At 38.9% G+C, this 7,459-nt stretch overlaps 1 long non-coding RNA gene across 1 annotated transcript; it reads left to right on the top strand.

Annotated features, from left to right (window-relative positions):
* The first annotated feature begins 1,599 nt into the window (after window positions 1-1,599).
* Window positions 1,600-2,125, top strand: LOC121994107. Its single transcript, XR_006115584.1, has 3 exons — window positions 1,600-1,640; window positions 1,991-2,034; window positions 2,112-2,125. It is a non-coding gene; the product is annotated as an uncharacterized LOC121994107 (long non-coding RNA).
* The last annotated feature ends 5,334 nt before the right edge of the window (window positions 2,126-7,459 follow it).

Genomic DNA, 7,459 nt, shown 5'->3' with positions numbered 1-7,459 from the left:
CCACTAGAGAACTATTATTGAACTACCGCACCAATCCCAAATTACATTTTTGGGCTCCTTCTTATTATGAGTGTGTTAGTCTCCCTGTGTTTAAGATGTCGAATGCCCACTAATTAAGTGAGTTACTGACAACTCATTTAATTAATATCTTAGTCCAAGAATAGTACCACTCAACCTTATCGTCATGTCGGACTAAGTCCACCCAACCTTATCGTCATGTCGGACTAAGTCCACCTGCAGGGTTTAACATGACAATCCTTATGAGCTCTTCTTGGGGACATTATCAACCTAGATCACTAGGACACAGTTTCCTTCTATAATCAACAACACACACTATAAGTGATATCATTTCCCAACTTATCGGGCTTATTAATTTATCGAACTAAATCTCACCCATTGATAAATTAAAGAAATAAATATCAAATATATGTGCTTGTTATTATATTAGGATTAAGAGCACACACTTCCATAATACACTACAAGAAAAACCCTCATAGACATCGGTGGAACAACAACAGTTTTAAGCAAAAACCGATGTCTTTGAGTATTTTACACCGATTTTTTCAAAAATTGGTGTCTATGAGCACAGATTTTCGCTCATAGACATCGATTTTTTAGCCGATGTCTATGAGCACCTTTTTTTTGTTACACTGGTTTTAACAGCGGTTTTTAAAACCCGGTGTTAATGAACCAAAAAAAAATAATTTAATTTTTCTAGCCAAAATTTATAACACTTCGTTCCCTCAAAACCTAAACTAATATCGCGCCGCTTCTCTCAGCCTAAACCTTAACCTAAACCTCCCGACCATCTCTCTCAGCCTCATCTCCCTCTTCCCCTTCCTGGATCTCTTCCCCTTCTTGGATCGATGCCCCCCTCAATCGGATCAAAACCACCTGCTTCTTCTCCACGCTCGCCGGCACGATCTGGCCGGGCCAGTCCGGCGGCTCCGGCCTCACCGGCACCCACGGGGGCTCCGTTGAAGGCTCTTGCTTTCTCAACGACGGCGGCGAGCTCGTGTTGAGGCAAAAGGAAGCAGAGAACAGGGATGCGTCTCCTCCATTTCCTTGTTGCCGCTGAAGCTCGAGAATCGATTCCTCCAACCTCTGAGCAAACTCCTCCACATTATCCTCCTCCGCCCGACCATCATCGACGATTCCTCAGCATGAACCGGCGCCGATCTACCCATTGTCCCCTCTCGAGTACTTAGAGGGGTTCCCCAGGCCGGACCCAAGACACTCGGAGACGATCACGGCGATCCCGCGGGACAAATCCGGTAAGAACATCTCCAGCAAGGAGAGGAAGGCCGGGAGGGTTCCCAGCATCGTGTTCGAGCAAGAGGATGGGCAACATGGAGGAAACAAGCGGCTCATTTTCGTCCAGACGAAGCAGATACGGAAGCTTGTGGATCACTTAGGCAGGTCTTTCTTCCTCTCCAGGCTCTTTGAGCAACTTGGTTTGGGTACTCGCATACGAAATGTGTCATCTCCTCATCCTGTACCTTGCTTAGAGTCAGCTTCTTTTAATAAAGAACGATCATCCTCTGCTACAAAGGGGAAACAAGATGGACAATCTTATAAACTCATAGGGAGTTCTGTGAAGACCATTACTTGTGGTGGTCGACACAGTGCTGTAGTTACAGGTTTGTAGTTACCTCCTATTCCTTTTTTGTCACAATTTTTTGTTATCAATGCCATTTTTGTTGAATTTTCAATTGTTATCTTTAAGTTTAGTTAAACTAATATATCTATCTAAAAGAAATTAATTGATTTTTAAAAATAGTTTTAAACAATATAGAAACATGCTTTTCTATTATTATACAATTTAATGTTCTATTGATAACTAGTTTTCTGGGTATGTATTGTAATGTATGGATCTTTAAGGAATCTCACTTTACCAAATAATGCTCCAGTACTTACCTCTAGTATGCTCTACTTCATCATAGTTTTAACTATTTACGTTTCATAACAAACTTGTATTATGCACTTGCAGACACAGGAGTGCTACTTACTTTTGGCTGGGGGCTTTATGGCCAGGTCAGAAGCAATTAATTTTAAAATAATTCAATCCAATTTTGATTAAATTTTTTCTACTTGCTCACAAATATTTCTAGGAACTTTGTAAAAGACCCACTATATGTGATAGAGAATATTGTGAAGCTGCAGGTTTGATTGTTTAATGTGCTTATTTGTAATTGAACTCTTTATTATAGCATCTTTGCAGTAAGTTGTTGTTCATATAGAAATTTCTAAATCTATTACATTCTTTTTGCTTTGTCACTTGCATATTTTCAGTTCCTGTTGTCCTGAATTATTGGATGATTGCATTGTAATCCAAGTTAAATGGAAGTGTTGTGGGAGTGTGAGGAAATAAGTACCATCTTCTAACTTTGTGTATTGTATGAGGATAGTATAATTATATTCTTGAATGGCTATCCCAGTAATCTATCTGTTATTTCACATTAGCAAAGAGAAAATGAAGAAGTAAGCATGTGTTATCTTTGCACTTAGGTTTTGTTGAAGGTATAAGGAGTGATTGGATATATCATAATACCGAAAATGAATATTGTAGATGATAAAGAAACCAGATATTGCTCTAAATTTGTTTCCACCATCCATTTCATTCGTCAGAGTATGTACATTATATAATGGGATTTTGAGGGCTAAAGTTAGAGAGGCCCTTAACAGATAGGCCAATTTTATCGGTTATGATACTTTCCTGTGGTCATTAGTAAGTATCAAAATTGGCTTTAGGTTTGGAATGCCTATCAGAAAAATTTGAAGGGATGTATGACCGCAATCCGCATCAACACTTTTTAAATTCTTTTCTTGTTCTGATGCCTATCTACTCGATCCTCAAACTCCAATCAATCTTAGCACTGGAGTTAATTATATGGTTCATTTTTATGATATAACACCAACTGTTATATACTTACAGTTCACTGTGTTTGGTGCATGTGAATGCAATCATCTTGAAATACGCAATCAGATATTAGGAAGATAGCATAGGTTTTGTCTTATCTGTCAGGAACTGGAGCATTCATAGCATCTGGTTGTTCAACATATACCTCTTATTTGATTCCTTTATTTAAAAGGGAAGATTTAGCATCCAATTGAAACACTGGCAATTCAAGTTGAGCAGCTAGAGCAAAAATAATGTGAAGTGTCTGGCATTTATAAGAAACATAGTGGACTACAGAAGAATATAGAAGGGAAACTTTCATAGCATAACACATTTTCTTGCTCAAGATTATATGCCATGAGAAAAATATAGCACCGCATATATCTCCAATTCCTGAAACTTTGTCATTTCCTTTTTATCTAACCTTCATGGACGTTTTGATGAAAGATCGTTGTTTGATTTTTGAAAAAAATAAAATGATGATATCTCTCCAGCTTTTCTGAAAGTATTGCAAGCTTTTGCTCGTTTTTGTGTGATACTTGAGTAAAATCACAACGGTACCTAGGACAGGGGCCTTCACATTAGTTTACTTGTATTGTTGATTCATGGATTCAAACACACACACACACAAAAGGATGAAAAAAGACAGAACGTTTCTAGATTCTATCTTTTGCTAGATACTTTCTTGTTTATTACTTACTGTAACTCTGTAAATATGGAGTGCGAATATCTAATTTTAAAAGCTTCTGTGCAGTAGCCATGTCCAAGCGGCTGCCTTCCTCTGCCTCCCCCAACCTCCATCGACCGAGTCCGCATATATGAAAAGCTGATTAACTTATTTTAACCTTCCCGATCAACTTGTTTCAATTAGACATAATAGGGTTTAGTCTATAATGTTTCTAAACTATTGAAAAGTTATAACTGTTTTCAAAATTTTTATGCCTTGTGACTTTCTAGGATACTCTCTAGCTACCATTCCTTTGATGTTGAATTCTAAATGCTATATTCTCAACACACTTCATTTTGGCGAAGTTGAATTTGTAGACAAGCCTAGTACCTGGACTGATTTTGTTTCTTTTGCTTAATACAATGTTAAATCCGATTGGATGATTATCTGCCCCATGAGCTTAAGCTGTCAGTAAATCACTTGATTTATGCTATTTTATGCAATATAATAAGTCATTCCCCCCCCCCCCCTAATTTATATCGTTTAACTTGTGTGCCTGCAAACAATTGTGAATTTTCCTCCTTTATAGAGAATTATATATCTGCTTGCAGGAAAAGAACGATGTTAAGCTTGTTAGAAAGTTCTAAAGGAAGCAGCTATGGAAAACAAAACAGTAATATTAACAACTTTGAATGCTGACTGGGCTTCTCCTGGTTCTATTATAGATTTGTTTTTTCAAAGTTTTCGGACAGGAGATGGAACACGCAGACTCCTGGACCATTTGGTAATCATTGCCTTGGACAAGAAAGCGTACATAAGGTGCATATCCTTGCATACTCACTGTTTTGCTCTTTATACTGAGGGAATGGATTTCTCAGATGAGAAGATTTACATGACTGCTGGATATTTGTCAATGATGTGGAGAAGGATAGAATTTCTGCGTGTTATTCTCGAAATGGGATACAACTTTATTTTCTCGGTAAAATTCTCCTTCCTATGATTGGCCTTTGTAATATTCTGTTTGTTAAAGTACTGATGTGTGAAAGTGACCATACCTTCTGGATCTTCTTGTTCTCTAAGTATCTATTTCTATGTAGACTATCTTCCCTTTTTTTGTTCATAGCCAAGTTTGCAGGCAATGCTCTATTGTTAAACTTTGTTCCTTGTTTCTTGTTTGTGCAACATATTTTGTTACCCCTTCTTTCATCTGCTGCAAACGCATATAAGATAGAATCATATATATCTACAAATTTATGCATGGAATGCATGCCTAGGATAATAGTTTGCTCGAGTGTATGAAAGTTTATCCAATGGGATAGGCATTAAGTTGTCCATATAAGCATCAGTATGTGACAGACTTATTGTTATCCATGCTCTTACTGCCTAATATTCTTTATATAGTTTTGCATATAATTCTGTTAGCAGGAACTGCTAACATCTTGTACTACTAATACTCTGCATGCTGTATCCTTTTTAGTCTTGGTTTACTAATATATTATTTATGTGTTTTTACAATTTACAAATCTCAAGTACTCCAGAGTTGAAATTGATGAAGTACGGTTCGAGTGGGCTGAATGCATGCTAGATTACATTTGAAGTGTGGTTCTACCTTGATGTGTTAAAAGAATGTTCTACCTTGATTTTGATATCTATTAGCTAGCTTTTGATGTAAAAAGAATGTTTGAGTATTTTATGGATATTGTTGTAAGAAGATTATTTATATAATTTGTGAATATTTGTGTATTTTATGGATATTATTGAATGAAGAATATTTGTATAATTTGTGAATATTTGTGTATTTTTTTTTATTGTCGGTTTTTCATTGTTTCGGAAATCAAATTTGTGTTGTTAAAAAATATACATATTACATCGGTTTTCCACCGCTGCAAAACCGGTGTTATTAACTAATATTACATCGGTCATTTACCACTGCCAAAACTGGTGTTATTAACATACAATATTACATCGGTTTTACACCGTTGATGAAACAGTGTCGTTAAGTGATACTACACCGGTTAATAACCGATTCGAAGACCGGTGTTGTTAAGTGATACTACACCGGTTTTAACCCGATGTCTAAAATGGCAGACTTTTAACATCGGCTTCATAGACATCGGTAGAAAATGAAATAGACACCGGTGGAAAACCGATGTCTATGAAGGTTTTTGTTGTAGTGATAACTGAGGTCTTTGTTTCTTTATAAAGTCAGTATAAAAGAAACGACATCTAATGATCCTACTCAATACTCTCTAAGTGTACTAGTGTAATTATATAGTTAAGATAAACTAATTCCTAATTACACTATGACCTTCCAATGGTTTGTTCCTTTCCATTTTGGTTGTGAGCTGCTGTTTATAATTTATAAGGTACTGATAACATAATCTTCTGTATATGACACCACATACTATGTTATCTACAATATAAATTAATTGAACCACTACAAACAAATGTAGATAATTTGACCAAATGTGATTCTTTATTCAAAATAAATGTTTACAAAAGCTTACGCTTTTAGTATACACTCTAACACGATTGTCACCAATTGTCCAATTGAGCATGTCTCCTTAGTGGCGCACGTGGACCGAGCGGGAGGAATACCATTTTCGAAGGATTGGAGGACACCCATCGTGAAGTTCCTCCAATCGGGAGCTCTGATTGGAAATCATGACGCCGATCGGAGTTTAAAGAGGCGAGCCACCTGGTTCACAATGATAGGCGAGCAACTATACAAAAAGGCATTCTCTCGCCCTTTGCTCAAATGTGTGGGCCCGGAGGACGCCGAATACATCCTCCAAGAGGTACATCAAGGCTCCTGTGGGGGACATCCGGCGGGTGGTCCTTGGCCAAGAAAGTCATCCTGGTAGGATATTTCTGGCCCACGCTCCAGGAAGATGCAAACCGAGCAGTAGCCACCTGCTTGTCCTGCCAAAGGTATCACAGTTCGACACATTGGCCGACCACGGAGATGAAGGCATCCGCTGTGGCCTGCCCGTTCGACCAATGGGGTATGGACATAGTTGACCCTTTTCCTATGGTGATTGGTCAAAGAAAGTTCTTGCTAGTAGCGGTGGATCACTTCTCCAAATGGGTAGAAGCCGAACCGATAGCAAGGATAACAGAGAGCATGGTCAAGAAGTTCATATGGCAGAACATCATATGCCGGTTTGGCATTCCACGTTGGCTCGTTTCAGACAATGGGAGACAGTTCATTGGCCAAGAACTGAAAGAGTGGTGCGAGGGCTATGGCATACAACAAGCCTTCACCTCCGTGGCCTTCCCCCAAAGCAATGGACAAGCGGAGGTCACCAACCGAGAGATTCTCAGAATACTGCACGTCCGGCTTAATCACATGGGAGGTAGTTAGGTGGATGAGCTGCCCAATGTATTATGGGCGCTGCGTACGACACCCAAAGAGGGAACTGGTGTCACTCCGTTCCATCTGGTATACGGCGGAGAAGCGGTAGTCCCAGTAGAAATCGGAGTCGAGTCTGATCGGGTGTTGCATTATGACGAAGGAAATGCAGACTGGAGGATGATGGAACTCGACATGATCGATGAGATTCGTGACAAGACAGCCACCCGGCTGACAGCGTATAGGCAAAGGATGCGACAAAACTACAATCGACGAGTAATCCCTAGATCTTTTTAGCCAGGCGATCTCGTATGGAAGAAGGTCAAGCTGGTCGGTGATGTCAAGAAGTTGGAAGCTCCATGGACAGGTCTGTTCAAGATATTGGAAAAGCTACGCTCAGGCGCCTACTATTTGGAAGACGTCGAGGGAAGAAAGCTGGATCGACCGTGGAGTGCGAACCACCTTCAACCCTATAGAGCTAGGTGAAGAGGTGCACGAATGAATTCATGTATTCCTTCATTTGTATATCCTTTTTAAATGC

The sequence above is a fragment of the Zingiber officinale genome, chromosome 6A (genome assembly GCF_018446385.1).
Source record: "Zingiber officinale cultivar Zhangliang chromosome 6A, Zo_v1.1, whole genome shotgun sequence".
NCBI lineage: Eukaryota > Viridiplantae > Streptophyta > Magnoliopsida > Zingiberales > Zingiberaceae > Zingiber > Zingiber officinale.
The sequence above is the reverse complement of the archived record's forward strand: the minus strand, read 5'-3'. Positions and strand labels throughout refer to the sequence as shown.